This window comes from Rousettus aegyptiacus, unplaced genomic scaffold (genome assembly GCF_014176215.1).
Source record: "Rousettus aegyptiacus isolate mRouAeg1 unplaced genomic scaffold, mRouAeg1.p scaffold_m13_p_15, whole genome shotgun sequence".
Classification (NCBI taxonomy): Eukaryota; Metazoa; Chordata; class Mammalia; order Chiroptera; family Pteropodidae; genus Rousettus; species Rousettus aegyptiacus.
The window spans coordinates 45,315,278-45,340,491 of record NW_023416290.1 but is presented as its reverse complement, the minus strand read 5'-3'; the positions used below and the strand labels follow the sequence as shown (position 1 = coordinate 45,340,491).

The window sequence follows — 25,214 nt, the reverse complement described above, 5'->3', positions numbered from 1 at the left end:
TGCCCTGCTCTCTCTCATTGGCCAGAGCTGGCCCGACCCCATGCAGTTATTTTCGCTCCTTGGGTTCCTGCTGCAGAGGCCACAGTGAGATGCTGTCTGACAAAGGCTGGGCAGGAAAAGAAGCTGGGTGGTGAAATGCTGTGTCAGAGATAAATGGCTTGTACCTTACGTTTCCCTTTCTCTCTCTTTTTTTTTTCTTTTGGTTCCATAAATATGTGGAGATCATGCAATAAAAATAGCTGCCACTTGGCTGCCACTTGTCAGATGCTTACTCAGCCCCCAGCAGGATGCTAGGTCTGCCGTGTGTGTGTGTGTGTGTGTGTGTGTGTGTGTGTGTGTGTGTGTTGGGGAGGGGAGCTTCATGAAGAGCAAAGGGGGATCTGTGCCTTAAGTGGAAAAGTCAGTGGCTGTTCCTTCCTCGGACCTGGACCATTCACCCCAGGAAGGCCAGTGAGGATTATCCAGATTTCAGGGTTGTTGGCTGTGTTTCGATCACATGGTGTCTCCATCTCACCCTCTTTTCTCCAGCCTTTTTTTCCAGGAAACACAAGTCATATCTTCATTAAGGTAGCACAAGTTTCTATAGAAAAACCAGATATAGAAACCATTACGTACGTAATGAGTAAAATAATAATTTGTTAACCTTTTAAATTCTCATCCTCAAAAAGGAAGTTTATCGATGACAATCTATATCATAGTTTATATTAGATTGAATAGCTTTTAATTACAGTTTTTAAAATTTCATATTTTCAACCAAATGAGATATGTTTTTTTAAAACAAATTTATTTCATACTGGCTGAACATTCAACTTGTTGCATTCTAAGTTCCACAGTTATAAGAAACAAAGAAAATAAATCCTTCTGTAATGCATTTTAAATGGAATGTTAGAACCATTTCAACAAATGTGAAGTAGCATGGTTTTACTAAAAAATAAAAATATTTTCACTGTGTAAAGGATGTGGTTACCCTGGAACACACAGATATCCCATCTTAGACAATACTTATAAAGAAAATTTATAGAAGGAGATCTTCTACTTTATGAAAAAAATATTCAGTTTTAAATTCCTTCAACCAAAGGAAGTTTCTTCAAATTGGCAAAACTCAAAGCATTCAGTTTGCAAGATGGTTAATTTTATAGAAGAAACCACTTGTCTTTATAAGGGATTCCTTCTGCATACAAATTAAGGGCTTCAAAGGAACAATTTTGACTATAGGAACCAATCGGTAGCATTTTTTCTATGTGAACATATCTTTATGAAGGACAAAAAACAAAACAAAACAAAAAAACAAAAAAAAACCATCTCCCCCTGCCAAAGGAATTTTGAACTACATTAAAATTCAAAAGTCTGGATTTAGGATTGTCAAATTTTTTTGATAAAGCTGTCAAATATTTCTTACCTTAAAACAGCATTGTGATATATGAAAAAGTTGAAAGCCAGACAAAGGGCAACCTTGCTATGCAGAAATTTAAATATTCAGCACCACCACACGGTTGTAATCTGTCTAGCTGGTATACCATCCTAGATATTAGGATCATTCCTTTCAGCCTCTCCTGTTGGGCTTCACAGTGATATAGAGTGAAGCTCTAGACAGCTGACTTTTATGTAAGGCAGTGTAGACTCACTGAAGTATAAATGTATTGTTCAGTTAGAGAAGCTGTGGGAACCTAGTTGAACATAAGTCATGTTCTAACTCAATAGTAATAATAAATAAATAAATTATATATATATTAGAAGATACAAATATTCATGAATTTTCTAAATTTATTTCCTGGTCATAAGTTTCAAGTGCTAGATTATCTAAGTAATTCCATTTATAACTTATTCTGGCTTCATTCTGTACTCCTCCTCCCCTTACTCAGCAGCCCCCATTCCCACCCCCAACAAATTAACCACAAGAGGAGCTTAGATTTACTGTAAATATAATACTGATTATGGTCAAATACATACATAGCTTGTCGCATATCCTTTATTATCATGCTTTGTGTATACTGAGGATGCACTAACCATGTGTCAGATTAACCTTATTATAGGTTATATTTGAATATAAAATAAAAACTTGTTCCTGCATGCTCTTACTTAGTAGTTCCTCATTTGAGTAGACCTGTTAATGAGTAAACACTTTAATAAATTAGAAGAGACCAGTATAAACTCAGATATTAATTGGCTCAATATTTCTAATTTCATAAGCATTAGAATGTAGGCTCTCATAAGGTAGCCATTTTTGTCTGTTTTGCTACTGCCATGCCCTCAAAAATGAATAGTGCCTGCTACACAGTAGGTACTCAATAAATACAGGTTGAATGACTGGATGAGTTACTGAATTATATTTAAGAATTATTTTGTTTTAGCAAAATCCACATGGAAAAGAATTAGGAGATGATGTGAAAAAAGTGCTTTCCCTGAGAGTTGCTTACAAAATATGCTAGATTGAAGATAAAATATAGTTTCGTTTCACTAACCAAACCCGCCTGATAATAGTGACTTTTTTGGACACTGTGTTGAGAAGAATTCTGTGGCTTATCCAAGCTCAATGGGAAAGAGTGCCATAGTCAAATTTATGGTGTCTGCTGTGGAGGCAGGGGTGGCCCACAGGACAAATGCATGCTACTCCTGAGATAGCTTACCACCTTGCTGGGTGATTACTATCCAGATGTTGCCCTTCTTAGGACTGTTTCTCATCTGATTGAGTGAATATCATCTATTAGAGATGCATGCTGATCTTAATGGTTTATACAGGAATTAATTCAATTTCCTCTTCCTTAAAAGACTGTATCATGCTGACATATCGCTAGAACAAAAATCTCTCTTTAGAAAATCCTATCTGCTATGTAGAGACCTGCGTTCTACTCGAGGGCGCAAGGGCGTGTATGATTCCATTTTGTGCTACCGGTTCCAGTAGAATATTGATATAACACTCTCTCACCTATAACACACTCCCGGGCCTCAAAACTCATTGCAGCACAATTCCAAGGTTCCAGGGTAGCTGTCCAAGTCTGTTGAAACTTGCTTTCTTAGGATGCTTTTTTTTTTTTTTTATAATCTTTGTTTTTGCCAGAATGAACAAAATTGATTTTTGTCAGCTGTCAAATGGTGCAAGATGTTAGGGGGGAAAGAAAGGTTTTCTATACTTTTAATTCTTGTAACAAAAACTAACGATTAGGCCATTGGTCGTCTGCTCTGAGAGCGGTTTATGTTCCCGATATTGCAGAGCACACTCACATCTAAGCAGATTGGAAACAGTGCTAAGGTCAATAGGAAGGTTGGCAATCCTGCTTAATTCAGATGGAGCCAATAAACTATTGGCACCTTGGGAACAACAATCTGAAAATCCTAAATCCTTTAGAAGTGTGACCTCCCTTCTCGGTAGTATCGAGCGATTCTAACATGCTTTCTTGGCGTTTCCAGTCATATTGTGGGCTGTGCTGTAGTTAAATTCTCAGGGCATGTGTGTGTGTGTGCAGCCCAGATACAGCCCATGTATTCCATGGCATAACTTGTTCTGCCAACATGGCTTTGACCTGAAATGATTCAGACTATTTCTTCAGTCCCAGGGTTGAGTCTCCTCTAAGTTAGAAAACTAACACTTAGGCAAAATATGGCAGATCATAGAGTGGTTTATAACAATCTTAGTCTGTAAATGCAAACCAATTTTTTTTTTTTATCAGAATTAGATCAGTCCTGCCAACTAAACTTTCCCTTAGCAAATGTTATTTCTATGACACTCTAAGTGTTTTTATTTCCACTGAAATTGACTCAGACGACATAAAGCTGCAGTACATCTGCACACTTCTGATATGATTTTTTTTCCTTTTTTAGAACCTATATTTAATTTGTAATTTAATTATTCCATGTATAAATATGACTTCAGTGTCCAGAATGGTCTCCTCCCCTTTACCTCCCACAAGAGCAAAAATGGCCTGTGAGAAATTAAATGGAGCCAACTGGTAAAAAGATTAACCTAGAAACAAAGGCAGCTTGATCTATTGCTATTTCACTGGCTTGTATTTGCAACAGCTCATAATGTTTATCTCACAAAAATAGGCTCCCCAGGTCCCACCAATCAGATATATTGACTGTGAAACTCATGCCTTTTACTGCTGTAATAGGTACCCCAGACACTGGGGCCGTGGTGTGTAAGTGAACAGTCCTATGAGTCGACTTGAAATCAAATGTTGTTTTATCGGCACTGGAAGGTGGATCCTCATTCTGTTCTGCTCTTATTGGCACCCAGTTAACTTTCCCAGTTGTTGCTCATATGCTGCTATGCTCCAGAATCATCTAGGGTGCTTACTAAAAAGGCAAATTATTGATCCTCACCACACCCTAGCACTGACTGATAGGTGCATAGCTACTGACTTTAGTGTAGCTGCCTTTGCCCTTAATTGTAGAAAACTTTAAAAAGGAAGATCCAGCTGCTCTTTTACCTGACATAAAGCAATACTTGATCTCATTTTAGGTATGAGTTAGGCGTTCTGACTTCATGTACAGGTATAGCTAAACAAGTTGATAACATATCGAGATACTTCCAACCAAGTTGCTAAATGCCACTTCCTGGAGTCAACTGAGTACTCTGTTTACACACTAGCCCCTCCACTGAATCCCTCAGGCCCCTCCCCTCCCTAGAACCCACCAACTACAGGGTTAATGGCAGGCACAACAGTCCCCTTTTAATTCTTTGCTTTTCTCACTGTGTACCCTCTTGGGAGATTTTATTCTTATGTCTATAACAATCAGGTCTTTGGTGGCTAATCATCAATTCCCATCTTCTGGCCATGACTTCTGAGCTTGGAGCTCAGCTCTAAATATCTAACTGCTTGCCTGGTGGGCGTTTCATTGGCATGTCCATTGCTAACAAAAACACAACTGTGTCAAAAAAACAAATTCATCATCTCTCTGCCTAAACTCAGTTCCTCTTCCCAACTTCTATCCTGATCTCTGATTCTTATTCGTTCTGCTACCATTTGCCTTGTCAACTAAGGATGAAACTGAGTCATTCTTGACCCCTTGCTTTCTCCATCCAATTAGTCATCCAATTAGTTGAATTTTACTCTAAAATTTCTCTTGCATTCGTCATTTCCTTTCCATTCCAACTGCCACCACTTCTCTGCAGACTCATTGCCTCACTTTTGGATACACAATAATTTCCTTACTCACCCCAATCTTTCCCTCATGCCACCTCCAGATGAATCCTCTTAAAACATCATTTTGATCATCAAGTTTCTATTCAAACCCCTTCAGTGGCTTACTTCCAAAATAGAAAAGGCCAGTTGCTTTAGACTGGCATGTAAAAATTATATAATTTAAAAAACAAACAAACAAACAAACAAAAAACCAAGCCAAACCAAAACAACAACAACAACAAAACACCAGACCTCACCAGCCTAGCCTTTTGTGGCAGATATTACATTAGATGGTATATATTTTAACTACAACACTTATTCTACATATAGGAAATTAATCTCCAGCCAGAAAGTGTTCTGCTGCCACGATATTAATCCAGTTTTCCTGACTCCTTCACTATACCATGTTTCTGCTGAGCCCTTCATAGAAACTCCAGGCTTAACTTTGCCAGATACCCACTTTGGTGTCCACCGCTAGCTATGTTTCTCTAATAGATTCTGTGTTGACCTTTTTCTTCCCCTCCCTTTATTGCTTTTCTGAAGTCTCGTTCTGATTCAATTCTGCCTTAATCTTTCTTTCTCTCACTACATTAGGGACCTCATGTCACTCTTAGTTGCCTAGTTGAAGTTGGATTTGTGTCTTTTGTATGTCACCTGAAACCAGAGTACTTCCTCCTCCATCCTCTCTCTTAGCTTAAGACTTTGCTTCTTATTTCATTGAAAAACATTGGAGCAATCATAAGAACACTTTTATGTTATAGTGGTTCTCTGGGATGCACTGTAGAGTCTCCTGCATAGTAAAACAAACAAAAACAAAACAAACTCCAAACGAACAAAAAACAATACCTAGTCTAGAACCCAAAACAAATAAGAAACTCAGGGTATTGGCTGGGGTGGGAGGGACTAGGTATTAACATTTTGGAATATTATACAGGTGATTTCAGTGTACAAAGATGAGAACCACTGCGCCGCTGCTCTACAATTTCCCATCGCCACATCTATGTCCCTACCTGTATCAGGTCTCATATAGTCTGCCTTCTCTTTGGAAAAACTCTGTGCTCATAGTTCACACGAGCCCTTCCACTTATACTTTGGTGTCCTTTGCTCTCCTTTACCACAAAACTCCACGTCCCCACATGAGAATTGCTCTTTTCATTGATTTCCGTATTGTTAAACTCAAAGATATTTTTCAGTTCTTATCTTGCTTGACTTGAGATGAGTTATTTAATTCAATTGATCAAACTTTTCCCTTTAGTATACTTGCTATCCTTTGGTTATAAAACTCTCACTCATTCCTAGATGTCCTTTTACCTTATTGGCTGTTCCTTTTCAGGCCTCCTTGCTCATTGTTCACTCTCCCTTCTCTAAACATTGGAGTATAACATGAGTCTCTTCATCTATACTCATTCCCTTGGTGACTTCATCCCTTTTTTTTTTTTTTTTTTTTTTTTACCTTTATTGAATTTTGGTTGAAGGGAAATAAACTACACCTATTTAAAGAGTACAATATGAGCAGAGGAAAGGCGATAGGGGAAGGTAGATGAGGTAAAGGGGTCAAATATGAGGTGACAGAAAGGAGTCTAACTATGAGCAGTGAACACAATGAAGTACGTATATGACATACTGTTGAATTGTACACTTCAAACTTATTGGATGTTATTGATCAATGTCACTCTAATAATTTGTAATAAAAAAAATAATTTAGAAGTAAAATAATAATGTGTCCAAGTATACTAGTTGGCAAGCTGAGAGAAAAAGTGACCCTCAGGTCACTTACAATTGACTTAAAATACTATAATGCTTTTTTAATAAAAGTACTACAATTATATTTAAAAAATAAGTGTACAATATGATCAGTTTTGACATATGTAAACACCCGTAAAATGATTACCACTGCAATCTAGATAGCACGCATTTTCATTCCTCCTGAAAAGTTTCCTTATTTCCCTTGGTAATCTTTGTATTTTCTCACTCCAATCCACAGGCAACCATTGATCTGATTTCTGTCAGTAGAGATTAGTTTTCATTTTCTAGAATTTTGTATAAATGGAATCACTTAGTATGGGCCCTTTTTATGTGTTTGTAGCCTGGCTTCTTTCTCTCAATATAATTTTGGATTCATCCATATTGTTGTATGTATCGCTAGTCTGTTATTTATCGCTGAGTAACATTCCACTGTATGGATATGCTATAATTTACCATTTAACAGTTGTTGCATCTTTGGGTCATTTTTGGTTTTTGGCTGTTACAAATAAGCTGATACAAACACCCGTACACAAGTCTTTGTCTGAACATAAGTTTTCATTTCTCTCAGGTAAATTCCCAGAAGTGGAATCATAGACTGTTATATTAGGTGTATGGTAAAGAAATTGTCCAGCTATTTTCCAAAGTAATAATACCATTTTAATTCCTACTGGCAGTGTATAAAAATTGCAGTTGCTCATGTCCATGCTGAGACTTTACATTAAGTCAAACTCTGCCCTAAGATCTAAACATGGCTTGTCACTTGTTTGTGTAAGTAATAGAGCCATACCCATTCATTTACTTTTTGTTTATGGTTGTTTTCTTGCTATGATTGCAGAGTTGAACAGTTATGACAAAGACCATATGGCCAGTGAAGCCTAAAATATCTGAGATCTCTATACAAAAAGAGTTCGCTGACCCTGCTTTATATGATCTTTTTTTTAAATAGAAATATTTAATTTTTCTAATCAGTTATAGTAGTATCTAATTGTGGTTTTAATTTACATTTCCCTGATGACTAATGAGACTGAACTTTTTTCATGTGATTATTTGCCATTCATGTCTTTTCTTTTGTGAAATCTTTGTCTAAATCTTTTTTCATTAGCATTTTTTGTTTGTTGGTTTGTTTTATTTTTTTATTGAAGTATAAAAGTGGTTTTTGTGTGTACATGTAAAACAAATTCTCTGATATATGTGATGTGAATATTTTTTTTTCCCATTTGGTGAGTTTGATTTTAATTTTTTCAATGACATTGTTTATAGAATAAAGCTTTTAATTTAAAGAAGTCAAATTTATCAATTATTTTTTATGGTTAATTTTTATTTCTATCTAAAAAATCTTTGACTATTACAAGGTTACAAAGATTATATCCTATATTTTCTTCTATTTATTTTTATGTGTTTAGACTTTACTATAGGCCTAATGTTCATTTGCAGTAAATTTTTGCATATGGTGTGAGGTAAGGATCATTATTTACTTGTTTCCATATGGATATCCAGTTGATACAGCAAGATTTGTTGAAAAGTCTTTTCTTTACCAATTGAATGGACTTAACAACTCTATTAAAATGTAGTAGATATAATAGTAAGTGTTTTTCTGAACTCTATTCCATTTCATTGATATATATGTCTATCTCTTGGCCATTATCAACTGTCTTTATGGTGGCTTCATAATAAGCTTTGGAATTAAGTGAAGTATTTTTTTTTTCTTTTTAAAATTGCTTTGCTATTTTATATCCTTTGGACTTCCGCATGCATTTTGAATTTTTTTTTATTTTTTTATTATTTTTATTTTTTTTACAAAAAAGGTATGTTGGAGTCCTGAATGGTGGTGTGTTGATTCTACATCCAAAGTTTTGGAGAAGTGCCATCTTAACAATTTTGAATCTTCCAATTCATGAACATGGTACATATTTTCATTTGTTTAGGCCATCTGTAATTTCTCCCGGCATTTTTTTTTTCAATATAGAGATAATGGATGTCTTTTATTAGACTTATTCCTAAGTAGAAAGTTTGAGTATGTTTTACATTATTGTAAATATATTAATTTCAAAATTCCAGTTTTCCAATTATTTATTGCTAATATGTAATATGTATTGTTTCATATTAACTTTGTATCTTGTGAACTTTCTGTATTTACTTATTAGTTCTATTGTTTTGAAGATTGCTAGTATTCTTTGTTTAAAAAAATCACATCATGTGCAGATATATTTTACTTCTTAATTTCTGATCTTTATGATTTAAAAATTCTTTTTTCTTATTTTATTGCAATGGCTGGAATGCAAGTACAGTGTTGAATAGAAGTGGTAAAATGTAATTTCCCTTTAATTAAAGAATGCTCCCTGGTGTTTCTGGTTTGTTTAGAAAAGGCTATGGAGAAAGCAAGAGAGAATCAGAGTTTGATGGCAAAGAAAGAAAGAATAAGGTACCATCTGTAGCTAGTTCTCCTTCCAACTTTCACAGTGCCTTCCCTTGAGTAACTCTTTTTTTTCCAATTCTCTTCTTGCTCTCTGTCTTGCCACCACTTCCCACCAAATTGTTAAACTTTGTCAAAACAAACTCAGTCCAGATCTTTAGACTGTTTATCTAAGTTTCGGCCAGCAACTTCGAAGACCCAAATTGGGTGTAATTTTGTCTCCTCTAGAAGCTTTAAACACTCCAATGTCGTAATAGATTATTCCACATAAAGAGTATATTGTAACTAAATCGACAAAGACTTCTTTGAAGTTTGTGGGGGAATTTGATAAGAAACCTTAACTCTTCCATTACTAGGAATATTTTTATATAATAAAGCTTCTAAAATTACTATATATTTACTTTATTCTAGTTACAGAACATTTCTTATTTCTTTACTACTTACCTTTTTCAGGCTTAAAACTTCCAGAAAGATCAATGTTATAAGTTTGAAGGTGCTGTGTTTATAAGATCTGTGTTCACAAGAACTCCATATAGTTGTTCAAATGTATTTAAATTTGATTTTATATCTGCACAGAAGCTCAAGCTAATAAGAGCATCTATGAGAATTCAAGAATAAGGAAAAGCAGTAAAAAATACTATGGCTACTTTAGCTTAAAAATAAGTTTATAGAATTGGGGATTGGGATCAAAGATGAACCATCATTGTGGTTGGTTTCTTTTCATTGTATAATTGTGGATCCTCCATCCTAAATTCTGCAAATCATTTTGAACCTTTATGTAGTTATAGCTCATGTTATACTAATTAACTGTACTCCTGATAGATGCTTAAAGACTAAAAGCACAGCTACTGAAAATAATTCAGTTTAACATTCTTACTTTACCTAAAGTCAAGGGCTTGAAAAGTAATATAATATGCACTTTCATTTAAGTAGGATGAAATAAAGGGTAGATTATAATCAAAATTATATATGTAATGTTTGATAGCTAATGTATTTAAATCAGAGATTTAACTTTACATATTCATATTCCCTTGGAACTATAAGAGATTACTATGAAGATCTCTGAATATTTAGGAAAAAGTAACATATTAAGCACACTGTAATTTTTATATTATTAACTTTTAATGTTTTATTTTAAAAGTTTTATTGAAATACTGATCTTTTTTGGTGACTGCTATGAAGATACAGACATGTAAATGGAATCAGTTACATTTTGAAGATAGAATTACACATTTGTGTTGGATTATATTTAGAAAGAGGTGATAGAGAGGGCTTGTAAAGAACTATCTAGGTTTTGGATGCACATTCAAATGGATGGTGATGCCATTTAATTGAGTAAAAAAAAGCAAGGAAGAATAATTTAATACCAAGAAAGAGAATAACAGTAAACGTGAAGAAAGATCAAGAAATGAATTTATAATAATTTTAATGATCAGGCTCTATATCATTTGTCATACACTGAACTGAACATTTCACATCCATCATCTTTTTCAATGATGTCAATAATCATGTGAGCTTAATGACATTTATTTTATAAGAGAGGTAAAATGCCTTGTCTGCCCTTAGTAAATGGTGGAACAGAATTTGCATTTGAATTGGTTAACACCAAAACCCATCCATTTTATGATTAAGCTATTACAAATATCACAATACAAAAAAGGTAATGTGTTACTCATTTATACTATTTTAGTTCATAGATTATGAAGATAAACATTGCAAATAACTTATGGAAAAGGAAATAAATTTATTTCATGAAAAAGTATCTTCATGGCAATTCTGGGCAGGAGATACCACCAATAACTACTTGAATACATAAAGAAAACTTGATTGATGCCAATTGCAGATCCTATGTTAAAACTCGTGAAAAAAAAATAACACATAAGGCTAAAGAATTTTCTTGGCTGCCCTTGATTAGATCAACTTTCATGATTATGCTTTATGATTATTCACCAGCAATTAATTTTAATATGTCACTTAATAAAGCTCTATACATATTTTGAGTGCAATTCTGAAATAGTCAGAAAATAATCATTTCAAAATTCACTGGAATAGAGTCATGAAGCCAGATTGACAAATCTCTGGCCAACAGATCTGACATTCAGCTCTTTGTTAAAACTAATAAACAAATTTTCTAAAACTAAAAAATCAATGTGAGACATTGAGAAGTATCTTAGCCTGGTGAAATGATAGATCTGAGTTGGTCCCTGAATCTATTTATTGTTGGCTATGAGGTTACAATGATAAATTTTAGTGGTAAAGAGTAAGTACTATTTGTACAGTTAGTGCAAATGCTAAATTTCTTAAAGAAAGAACTTAGAATGACCCCTCAGACATACTTCACTAGTCTTGGTGAATCTGCCTCAATTTCCATGACAGCAACTAACTTTATTTTCATGTTTCTTAGTTTCCACATTTGTTTTTATTCATCTTTGATGAATTTTTGTTGAGAAAAACAAGTAAAAGGGCTTTAAATGCCATAAAGGACAACGTAAATATAAATATCATTAAAGTAATGTTAATATTTATGATGAAACATTCTAAAATCTACCATCTATCATCTATCAATAATCTATTTACCTACTTACCTATCTATTTATTCATCATGTTTTTTTTACCTTTAACAACACTTTTATACAGTATATTATTTTGCATTTCAAATACTGTTATAAAAAAGTAAGCAATAATTACTATCCTCATTTTATAGATAAAAGATGAGGGACAAGAAAAAAAATACCCACATTTAGAAAGTTTATTTCATGACAAAATGTTATATGAAAACCAGATCTCTCAGGCACTTTTTATTATAATGAACCTGCTTTAATCCGTATTTTACATCCACTTTGGAAATTCCATCATATTCTTTTCATTTACTCATTAGAAGCTGGAAAAATCAAGAAGACATACATTCCCTAGAGCCTGCAGAAGAAATACAGTCCCACTGATACCTTGATTTTAGTCCATGGAGGCCCATTTTGGACTTCTCACCTCCAGAACTATAAGATAATAAATTTGTGTTGTTTTAAGCCACTAAATTGCCAATAGTTTGTTACCGTAGTAGTAGGGATTGAATACAAATAATAAGACTACAGGTATCTAAGCCACATATCCAAGCATAATAGAAACCCAAAAACAGTGGTATGGCCTAGCCTCAAAGGGAGACCAGTCTCCCTAGGGCTTGAATATGAAACACTTTCTTTAGCAACTGAAAGATCATTTGTGATCAGCTTTGTTCCAAGTTTCAGCATATCTATAGACTTAACTATTGGAAGATTTCCTTGATACTTACTCTTACAGTTTATCAATAATATGAGTCAGCCTTGCTGTTTTTCTGCTTTTCTCTATATATCTTTCCATTTCTAATCCCAAGGCCAACTGGCTACCCGACCCTTTACATGATCATTGATCGTGTAGGTGACAGGCCTTTGCTCTCTGCTTTTCTCTGTGTGTTTTCAATTTTTTTCCCTTCCCTCCTCTATCTCTGTCTATATGACTATCACCAAATGAGAAAATTTTATTGATTTAATTAATCCCTATCAGTCATAGTGGTCAGAACTCTGGGACCAGGCAATTTCAGTCAACCCTGGTCAGAATGTACTAGCTGTTCTGGAATCAGGCATCTATAACTGGTGCAATAATCTTGGCAGACAGGGAAGTGCTATGAGTTATGAAACGAGGCCACCAAGGGAGCTTACCCAACAGGGACACGTGTGTGTGTGTGTGTGTGTGTGTGTGTGTGTGTGTGTGTAACACTTAGAACAAAATAGACCTTTTTCTATTACAGAAGTTAAAAATATGGGTTCTGGAATCAAACACCCTGTATTCAAATTTTGGCGCAGCTATGAGACTTAGGAAAAGTCGTTTAACTACTTTAAATCCATGGTTCTACATTCATAGAATGGAGATAGTTTCAGTATCTACACCATAATTGTTATGAGGATTATATGAAATGATCAAATTAAGATGCTGGGTTTATAATAAGCCCTTAATAAATGTCAGTTGCTATTGTTATTGTTTTTATAGCATCACAGTTCTTGTGAGGATTAAATGAAGAAGTTTATATTATTTACTGCTACATGTGAAAAGGCCTTGTCTCCCGAGTAGAGCAGATAATGCTTGAAAATGGGAGATGGTATCTTATATTGTTTGGAAATTACTCAAAGTCATACAGTTTCTTTGTTATGTAGATATTACCCAGTGTATTCCCTAATTCTGTCAATACTCTGAGCATCTATTATGTAACAGAATTTGTTACTAGAGATGGAGATACAAAGATGATTAAGATGTAGTATTTGGCCTCAAGGGACTCCTCAGTGTTCAGGATGATAGAAGCTATTTTAAAAAGGGATGGTGGAGATATATGGGAGATAGACTGGATAAACCCCACCACTAACCACGTGAACTCTGGGTGAGAAGAAAGAAAACAAACAAAGATGTAGTGACCTTATAGATCATCAAACCCAACTCTCTCATTTTAAAGACAATGAAACTGAGTTTATGTACACATGAGTCCTTCCCTTGACCACAGTGAATCCGGTGGCATGCGAGGCCCTTGGATTAGTTTAATAGCAATGCCATGATTCCCCCTGTGAGAATCTGTCAGAGCTCAAAGCATTAAATATCTGTTTGCCAGAAAGTCCAGTATGGGCCACCTTCTAAGGGGCCAAAAAGTGTGCACTCCAGACCAGCATCCAAAGCTTAGAAAGCTCTGAGATCAAATTCGATGCATCACTGTCTTTTCTGGGAGAAGAGGATGTTATAAATCGTAAAGATTAACCAAGTGTCACTAAAGAAATCCATACATAACCATAATGACTCTCTTTGGTTTAGCATATGTGCACTATAGCATAGTCATTCTTTAGTCTGTCTTCAAGGTATCAACCTAGCATATTCCCAAACTGTTCATGATAGTCTTTGTTTTTTTCTCAATTGTATAAAGTCATCATTCATTTTTTGAAAATGTATTTTTCAAAATCAGGGTGCTGAGTCTGATGATCATACATTTTATATTATCGATTAATTAGAATTGCCTGATGATACAAATTTCAGCAAAAGCTTAGCACTTCTTTGCAGAACAAATCATTAAAATGTCCTGTACCATACCTCCCCCATGACCTCACATAAGTTTTGTGCTCCCATAGCACCCTATGCATTTCTTTATCATTGCACTGACAACATAACAAATAGTTTGTTGTATGTTAGTGTCATGTGAGAGATTGTGAACACTTTAATAGCAGAATACCTCTCTCTCCATATTATTTATACCTATATAGTCTTTGTATCTCTAGTCCCTAACGGAATCTAGCATTAGATAGAGTCTCAATAAATGCTTGCTGAATTGAAAAGAATATGTTAGTTTTGTTCAATCATTCCTTCAACAAATATCTGTGTGCACTTATTACGCCTGGTACTGGTTTATGTAAGGAAAATACATTGTTTTGTAAGAAATACCTCATTACTGTCTTTATGGAACTTAATTCTAGCAATTTAATAAAGCCTTGTAAGAATAGTGCCATTTTACAAACAATTCCTATTTATATGATTTGAGTAGTGAACAGCCATGAATTCAGAAATTTTCTATTTATATAATATTTCCAATCAAACTAAGTTAATAATTGTTATTTCAAAGGTAGCTTTCAATTCTTGCAAGGTTCGTTGTAGTCTTTGGAGCTGCATGTCTACTATTTTTAATGGCTTTCTGCCCAAAGCAGCTAAGTTAATTGGGAAGGGCTGTGGTCTTTTCTTGATAAGAGAATAACTCTCATGAATGATAATGGAAGTTATGTGTGAACATGAAGAAAAACTTGAGTCTTTATACTATGGATTTGCATAACAGCTTTGCAGAGATGGCTTTTATGATTGATTGTCTCTCCCTAAATGGCTTCCATCTATCAATATGATATGAAGAAAAAAAATATTGCTTTTTTATCTGTAGGTCTCTCAAAACAAAGACCAACTAATTATTTGAAAATTCCAAAACACACTTCAGGATACTGTTACAGAGTGAAAACACTTCCATTTGGATATCCCATAGGAGCTGCCATTCATTAATGTTTAAAACAGATGCTTCAGTGAGCAACATATTTAATTAAATCCAAACCTGTTGTTATTATTCCAGAAAATATTATTATTAGCACAAGTTCCAAATGGAACTCATAGCAACTTCTGGTTGGAGTTTAGGGACGATATTTTAATTTCTAAAAGAATTTACTCAAAGCAGAAATCACTGTAGTTATCTGTATATGTCTTTTTAAACTCAGAGGCCCTGCTAGTTGTGAGAGTTAATTAATTGCTACTTTGATAGAGTGAGTGAACTGACTAGTTGGCTGGACAGGCCACATACATCATTATAAAATGCTAGAATATGCACATGAAGTATTTGCCTCTGCTTCTAAAAAAAGGAGAAAAGAAAAGAAAAAATGTCTTCAAATTTTATAAGATGGACTCATTAGATTGGCAGATGTGTCACTAATTACATAATTGCTGTCTTACATGGTTCTAATAAAATTATTCGAAGCCCCCCAAAATGTCTAGCAGTGAATTATTTAATTTAATACACAGTTATAATAAAAATAATTAGTATTTACTTAGAACTCTAAATTGTCAACCAGAAACCTCAAGTAATTATTTTCGTAGTGCTGCATAATGAAATAAATGTGTAATTAGTGACAGATGGGACTTTTAAAATTTAAAACAGAAAAAATTATATCACCTGTTTTGATTATTTTTTTACATGAGTGAAATTAGAATTTGTGAAAATGAGGGACAAAAAGAAGTAAAAGAATTAACTCTATCTAAATTAATGCAGTAGTCCATATGCATGTTTCTCAGTGTCCTGTGATCCTTCTTAAAATGTCTTTGATTTCGAAGCCTGAAGATAGGTTCGAATCATTCCATGCCAACTGTTTCACACTGTTTTTAAGTCAACAACTTTAAGACAAAGATCTCTTAGGTTTTAGAAGCACCACTTTATTTGAGGCCCAGTTTTAACAATAAGATGAAATTTTGGGTTAAAGTACCAGATTTATTTGTTTCTTCGGTCTTTCCAATGTGTTCTTCTGTGCAGAATGAAGACACACATCTTTCTATAAAATGGCCTCAACTGTAGTTAAAATAACCAATGTGGTCTCATCCTGTCAGTCTATAAGATGAGCACAGCTTGCTATGGCTCTGTTGATTATGTTTTGAGCCTGTACTGAATATGAATGTCTACATACTTCTTATCTGCACTCACTAGCAAATGGCTATGTATTTTTATCATCTTATGTCTTACGTTAACTAGATTACGATGTATTCAACCAAAGAGATCTTATTCTAATTTTCTCTGTCTCATCTAACCCTCTCTACTTGGCCATATGACTTTGCCCCCCATGCTTGCCCTCCCATCCTTATCAAGTTAGGTACTGCGGCGATGATCATAATTAAATGAGTTGTGCTTTTGATGAGGTCCCTTTTATAGTTTCAGTCTTCTTTTAAAGAAATACACTATGGAACTATACCTCAAACCCATAATTTGAAATACAGACTTATACTGTGGAGCTGTGAACCCCTGAAAGGCATGGATCACATCTCATTTATTTTCTATATCAAAAATTAAGCGTAATAATAAATTAATAGATGCTCAGTAAATGTTTGTCACGTTGTATATTAGCCTATGTCATAGATCATGAGAGGAAAAGAAGATGGTCTCATACTTTATTTTAAGAAATGTAAAGGTATGAAAAATTGAGGGTATTTAAAAGGTCCCAGTAAGTCACATTCCTTTCCTGGCTAAATTTAGAACTAACTCAGAGAGAGATATAAGAATCATATGAATATCAAAATATTAGCTTTATTATTGAGAAGCACTATAAAAATGTTACTTGCATGGTTAAATGGATTTGCTAACAGGGTGCTGAGGTAAGCACGTGCCCAAGGTTGCAGTCCACGTCCATAGGGACAGGCCTCTTTCTGCATGGGGAACAGAAGACCAGAAGTTTCTTTCTCTACAGGTAGGATCCTAAAGGCCTAGAAGGGACAACTCCATCTATGTCAAGTGTGTCCTATGAAACTCACCTTATTGATAAGTGATCAATGTTCCTTCCAAGGAGAATAGGAATGATTCTCCAAGGAGAAAGATTCCAAGTAATGAATAAAGGAAATTTCTCACCTTGGAAACCTGAGAGGCGTGAAGTCAGAACTTCCCTTAATGTTCTCCGTCTGTTTTGTTTCCTATAGGTAAAGGTGTGGCTTTCCTATCAAAGTAATCAAACTATTAAGAGTTAGGAGTCAGGAAAATGTCAATGAAATTATTTTTATTATTGAAAAAAGTTAGGTCTTCAGAACATGACTTAGATTTGTGGTCTTAGATTACTCTTTTGAACCAAACTTTTTCCAAAACTACAGACTCTCTCCCACAGGGCCAGTGCTTTACTACATGGGCAGGATAGCAGAGTGTACCCTCTGGGAAGTCAGGTGAGGATTCGGAACATGCTGACTCTTTCAAGACCACTTCTTTTGTCAAAATTCAGTAGAGAGATAAACGAATCACTTATCTTCCCTTAGTAATATGTGAGAGGAGGTTAGAGATTAGCCAGAAGTGTTATGCCAGTTTACGTTCTGCCACAAGAAAACATGAGGAGTAGGATATATGCTTGCAGCAGGAGCCAAAGGAAAGTTTTAAACATGATCACAACTGGTTTGTAGAAAGAATGTATTCAGCATAGTCAGTAGTGAAGGCTGAGAGATATGGGTTAGATATGACTCAGAATATGTGGAGAAAGAAGTGAATAAAATTGAATAAAAGAGAGTGGAAGATGAATCCCCAAGAAATGCAAATACTTATTTATCAGATAGCTAGAGAAAGAGAAGCCCCAGGAAGCTGAGAAAAAAGCATCCAAGAGAGTTTGAAAGCAACAACAACAGCAACAACAAACAGAAAGGGGTTGCAAAAAGGAGGGAGTGGCCAGTAGTGTGAAACCTACAAGGTCAAATGAGATAAGAACTGGCAAGTCTTCCTGGGGTTAAGCAACAGGGAGGAAATCAGGAACATCTGTAAGAAGGGTGTCCCCAGAATTATTGAATCAGAGGCCACATTGTCTTGAATTGAGAAGTGTATGGGGGTTGAGGAAGTAGAGATAATTTCTAGAAACCTGACGACAAATGAAAAAAAAAACATGATAGCTAGATTAGGACTTCAAGCCCAATTGGCTAGAGTCCTAAGCCACATTCTCTAAGAGTTTAACCACAAATCTAGATGACTTTTGCACTCTGCCTGACTCCTGTATCTATCTCTCATTTAGCTCCAAACTGCGGTTGAGTCCGGGCAGTGGGAGAACAGTGGTGTAATTTATTAGGCATTTCCAAACTCCAACAAAAGAAGGATGAAAATAGATTGAAATCATTTGTGTGTGGGAGAGTACTGAGGAAGGGGTGGGGATCCACCCTGAAGGTTTTTTTTTTTTTTTTTTTTTTTTGTAAGCGGGAGATAAAATTAGCTAGTAATAAAGCAGGAGAGAAGTAGTAGTAAGTAGGAGGTTAAGGACTGTGATAAAGGTTCAGAAGAGATTCTGTGTGAAATAAGAACCTGAGAACAAATAGGTTATTGTAAGGGCCTAATTAAATGGGTTTTTTAAGGGTGAATTTTTAGGCAAACCTATGTACATGAATTGGGAAATGACTCCAAATTCAGTCAGCTTTCCAAAAAGAAAATAATTTTGCAACTGATACTCTTGGCTTCTGAGAAGCTAGTTATTCTTGGTTCTTTTACCATTTTGAACACTAATTCTTAGTCCACTTGTTCTTTACTCTTAAGTGGTGATATACCTCTGGGGACTCATGACACTAACCCTTTTGTGCCTCTACACTCTCTGTCATTAGAAGATCTCATCCACTGCCATGGCCTCAGCCTAAAAGCAAAAAAAAACACAATCAAAACTTAAACTTAGCATTATGACCACACTGGTCAATTGTTACCAGGCAACTGGAAGTCAACAATTTAAATGATAAAGCTACCAAAATCCTTGCACTTGTTTCCCAAGTCGGTTACGTCTGACTTAGATATCATGTATCCATCTCTCATAGTGCAGAGGAGAGCCCTGCACATTAGATGTACATCATATCAGATGACTTTCTAAATCAGGACAAAACAATAATTTGCAAGATCTGGCTGGCCTTCTGAAATCGAATGAAAAGTTTCCATTACCTCCTGGGCAGATTGATAATCCAGGTCACTGCTCTCCTCCTAATTGCTATGTTTGACTAGATCTGCATTATCCAATGTGAGAGCAGGTACTGAGCTATCATATTGGATAGTGCAGACCTAGAAATGTGGCTAAGAGCCACATTGGGATGTACAGAAAGAACAAACTACACATCAGTTTCTAAAATTTAATATTGAAAAATAAGGTTAAAATATCTCAATAATTTTATATTAATTACATGTTAAATTAATAGTTTGAATATAGAAGGTTAAATATTATTAAAATTAATTTTAAGTGTTTCTTTGTACATTTTGTCACTCTGCCTACAACACCTGGTCTCCCTAGGTGGTCTCTCATCCAAGTACTAACCAGGCCCAATCCTGCTTAGCTTCTGAGATCAGATAGGATCAGGCATGTTCAGGATAGCATGGCCATAGACCTCTTTGTTCTTTTTAAATGTAGCTACTAGAAAATAAAAATTACATATATTGCCTCCTATTTATTTCTATTGTACAGCACTTGTCTGAATGTAACCACTTATCCTGTATTCCAGTTGAATCCATTTACATATCCACTATTGCACTTAACACATTTTATTGAAATTATACTGAATGTGTATATAATGCTTTGTGGTAACTCGTTATCTGAACCCTGTTCTTATAGTAGGTGAATTTCTTAATCTATAGTTTTAATTTGAGGCCTCCCTCCAAAGCAAATGGCTACTCATTTCCTTGGTGAGGGAATCAGCACTCCAGTGGGCTCAGCCAATCAGATATACCTTTTCTAGAAATGGAGCTGGAAGTTAGTGAGGCAAAGAAGCATGGAGGATGAGGTCTGCATTCTGGAATTCGAGGGAAGCAGTAGTAGCATTGAGTTTCCACCATCCGCAGCTGGCCGTGGTGTAAGCTGAGATGTCTATGTGAGGTGGAACTCACCAAAGTGGAGAAGCCATCATGGGCAAAAGCATGACGATGTTGCATATTATGCTAGGACATTATTCTGTAGAAGATGATACACCACTGGAATATGTTAAGCAGGAAAATGACAAGGTCATTACTTCATGAGTTAGGAATCAGATGGTCTACGATAAAGAAAAATTGATTAATAGAAGTTTAAACCTTAAGGGTGTATTTTACATCCTTAACAAGAAGTCTAAATGCAGTCAGCATAAGGCAGCACTGTCTTCAAGACCCATCATCAAAGCCTGGACTCTCGATGTTCTTGCCCCCTTCACCTTCCTCTATGTGCTGGCTTTATCCTCAGGTTGGTGCTTCATGATCACAGACTGATCATGCCACTCATCATGTATTTGTCCCAAACTTCTAAATTAATAAGAGAATGAAAGGGACAAGCTGCCACTCAAACTGTTATGTCTTTCATCAGGGAGAAAAGCCATCCCCAATTCCTTATTTGACATCCCCTTAAATTTCATTGGAGAGAATCAAATCACCTAACCACTACTAGCTGAAAGGGAGGCCGAGAACATGAGCATCTGGCAAGGACAAAACAAACAGAATAACTCCTATGCATCAGTCAGAAAAAAAGTAGCACACTCAAAATGAGTAATTTAAAGAAAATTTAGCAAAGGAACTATTTACAAAGAGATACTTTGAAAGTAGAAAAACCACAGAAATAATGCATTCACTGGACATTGTTAAGAGCAGGGTTTATACTCTCACCTCTCTCGGCAGCGACAAATGGAGAAAGTGATTACTGAAACTGGAGACAAAGAGGGGTTTGTGGAGAAGGGCAACTAATGGGAATTATAGCCTTTGATCACATGATACAGCCAAAGAACAGTGACTCCACAGGGAAGGAACTGGAAAAGAAAACACTTCAGCCTTACTCATTTCTCTTTGTCTGACCATCAGCTAGCTCTTGGGCTGAATCCAACTCAAAGACAGATGACAAAGAAATCCCTTGATATTGTCCATAGTGGTCAACCTTGTGGGAAGCAAACGGTGTGGAAAAGTAGAGGGAAGAGATTTGGATAGGTAGGTGAAAGCTCCAGTACATCTTACCTTGCCTGGATTAACCTTCTGGAGGGGACACTGAGCTGCCAGAACAGGCTGAAGCCTTGGTAGAAGGAGGAAGGAAAATACATGTGGTGCGGGCAACTGAGACTGTCTACCATATTCACCCTTATGGCAGTCAGGGGATAGATTTAAGATAGGAAATTTATCACAAAACTCCTTGCTAGAGATGGTGGGAGACAGAGACTGTTGGTGTGTAATTATCTAAAGAGGATGTTATGTGAGGTTATAAACCTGATTATTTCTTCATCAAAATATACCTTTACATATTTAAATATTTGCTGGATTTAGAGAGTTGAATTACTTTTCAGATGAGTATATTTTGGTCTATCTTCAATAACTTCAGTAAAACTTGAAATTTGAAAATGCTTTGTGTTGCAAGAGACCCCAGGCAAATATATGGAGTGTATTAACTGGTAAAAAGAAGAGGGAATTGAAAATAAAGTTATCCAGGTGTTACTTGGAGAGAATTTAGATGTTTAACGGGGATAAGAGTCTGAATTGTACTTTTGTCATCTGCAAGGCTGAGACGTTATATTAGACTGACCTCCTTGCTCATCTGTAGGTATATCTTTAGGTTCTAATTCAATACCTGCCTATAATCACACCTACCTTCCTTCCACTCCCCTATCCTCATCCTTAATACCTGACAACCACTAATTTGTACTTCATTTCTAATTTGTTTTTAAATTTCAAAACGTTGTATAAATGGAATCACAGAATGTAACCTTTTAGGACTAGCTTTCTTCGTTCACCATAATTCCCTGGAGATCCATCTAACTTGTGTACATCAATAGTTCATTCATTTTTATTGTCGAATAGTGTTCCATGGTGTGTAGGCACATTTTTAAATTATGTTAGTCTTCAGTCAATTGTACTCTTTAGTTAAGTATGTTGAGCATGTGTAAACCAATCACTTAGGCAAATTATCATATGATCATCTAAATCATTGCTATTCAAAGTATGGTGGACAGATCAGCAGTGTAAATGTCATGTGGGGCCTGTTGAAATGTGGAATTTGGGATCTTACTTCAGACACTTAGAATCTACAGGTGGGTGAACAAGACCCTCAGTTGATTCCTATGAACAACAACGTGAGAGAAACGCTGATCTACATCACACTGAGGACATTAAATAAATACAGAGCTCACTGGAAGGTAGCTCCTCTCCAGATGGTGAAGAAACGTCAGATCTCTACTGTACCCCTTGGAAGCAATTTAATATATTTTCTTTGAGCTTTCAGACACTTAAAAAAAAAAAGTTAACTAGATTAATTTCCCCCCAAGTTTCATTAGACATATTACCAGTCTGTGTGAAAATATTCTCTCCCTTAGCCAATCTGGCAAATCCACTGGAGAAAACTGGGAACTGGCTCACAGCCATTTTCTGTGCAGAGCACCACCATTTTCACTACAGAAAGCCCCATTGTCTAGAAATAATAGTGAGGTTTTGCCCACAGCAGAAATCTGCATTCAATCCTGCTGTCCCAGGAGTGGAATTTTGCTTGGAGCCAAATTCTCAAGTCTTCTTAATTTTGGTGAAGATATGTGTTTTTGCAAGTGCAAATTCATGAAATTAAAGTTGGATTTTTCCTAGCTTTCCTCTGTCCAGTGTTTTACGACAGGAAGGACCTTTGAGTATTTTCTCAAAATAGCAAGTGCCAGCAAAACTAAGCCAGGTTTGCTGTTAAGCTCACCACCCAAGTCTTTGTGAAAGGTTGGCCTGGAAACACAAGGATATCACTGCGAATTTTGACAGTCATCCAGAGTGTTCCAGTCAGGTGTAGCCAGTGGTCCAAAGGAACATCAGACTGGAGAGAGTCCCACATCTGAACCCGTGGGCCGGTGGGATCTCTCCACCTTCTGGTTCTCTTAGTAATATTCTCCTAGTTTCTGCTTTCTTGTGTCAATTGCAAACACGGCCTTCAAGATAAATAGAGTGCATAGGGAACTGTGAAGACTGCCAAGTAGTCTGATATTAAAAAAAAAAAAATTCTATTGAATATGTGTAAAGTGGCTTCAGTGAGAAAAACGCAAGCTGAAATGATAACAAATATACCAAGTGATATGTGCTACAATTTCATCATTACAAGCAACAATTCAATTGAAAAGGTTACTTCGACTATTGTTTTAGTTGGACCGATGTTTGTTTTTGTATTCCCAGTTGCTAAATGCAGTCAGAATTTCTAACAATAGCCACAGTATGTGGCTGTAACTGCAGCGTTCTTGCTTGAGGTATGTAGGTAGCATCAAAATACTTGCAGTCCCAAAGGTAATTAATTATCCTCTTCCATTGCACTCACTGCGTATAATTCTCTGGTGTGCTCCACACAGTGTGTGGAGATACACTGCATTTCACTACACCCTGTTATTTATACTTGAACTACATCTCAAAATTATACATTATTGGATGAGCAATGAGTTTTTCGTAAAGAAATGAGAAATTACTTTTGTTCTGAAAGCTTTCAGTTTGTTTATTTGCCTAAGGCAAATATCTGTTACATTAATTTCATAAGTTTTTATGTTAGACCCACCTGAACCTGAACAATCATTTTTTTTTTAATAGTTATTAAGGAAATGCTTTTGTCTGGCTGAAGAGAAAAAAACGAGTTAAATAAATAAAGTAAGTAAGTATCTTGGGATTAAGAAGCCATCTGGGATGATCAGATAAAGAAGATGTGGTACTAACATGTGTGTATGTGTGTGTGTGTGTAGTAGAATTTTACTCAGCCGTAAGAAGGGATAAAATACTGCCATGTGCGACAACATGCATGGATCTTGAGAGTTTTGTGCTAAGTGAAATAATTCAGATAGAAAAGGACAAGAATCATATGATTTCACTCATCTGCGGGATATAGAACTGAAAGAAACAAATGAACAAAGAAAACAAACTCGCAGACACAGAAAACAGTATGATAATTATCAGAGAGAAAAAGGATGGAGGGAGGATGACAGGAGTAAAAGGGGTCAAATATACGGTGATGGAGGGAGACTAAACTATGAGTGGTGAGCACACAATGCAAAGACAGATGATGTACACTTTAAATTTATGTAATTATTATTATAAACTTATTAACCAATGTTATTAATTTAAAAACATCTCTGTATAGTATATTTTAATATGTAGATTTTTTTTATATCTAGGATTTATTTCCATTGCAATTTCTTTTTCTTAGTTGCATCAAAAGAAATTTCTTTAAGCCTCTGATGTTGGTGAAGGAAACATCTGAACACAGATTTGAGTATTTTTCCCCCTAATACATTCTTAAATCTTCATATTCTAGAACTATTTGGAGAAGTTCTTGACTCCCTCCTAAATCACATCTGGAGAAGCCACATGTTTTCTGTGTCTATCCTCCTTGTACTACTTTTAACGTGTAAAAATCTAAAATTTTACCTTTTGCATGGCTCAATTTTTTTTTTAAACTGTTACATTAAGGGCGTTATTCTATTCAAAAGTATGAGGAGGGAGTGACAGTCACAACTGAAAGTAGATGCTGAGCAATTGCCCAGTGCCATTCCCAACATTTCTCAAATTGTTTCATTAACAATTTAAATAGTCATTAACATGAAATAGTCTTAAATAGTCACTAACGTGAAAATTAAATCCATGGAATGCCAATAATTTACTATTTTTTTTAAAGGCTCAAAATATTTAAAGTGAATTTTAATTTTATTTTTTATTGCTGACTATTTTTATTATTGTGACTTTCCTGTAAGAG

The 25,214-nt window shown here is 35.4% G+C and overlaps 1 pseudogene; it reads right to left on the bottom strand.

Annotated features, from left to right (window-relative positions):
* Positions 1 to 19,780: 19,780 nt before the first annotated feature.
* On the bottom strand, positions 19,781 to 19,899 carry LOC118612367 (annotated as a pseudogene).
* Between the last annotated feature and the right edge of the window lie 5,315 nt (positions 19,900 to 25,214).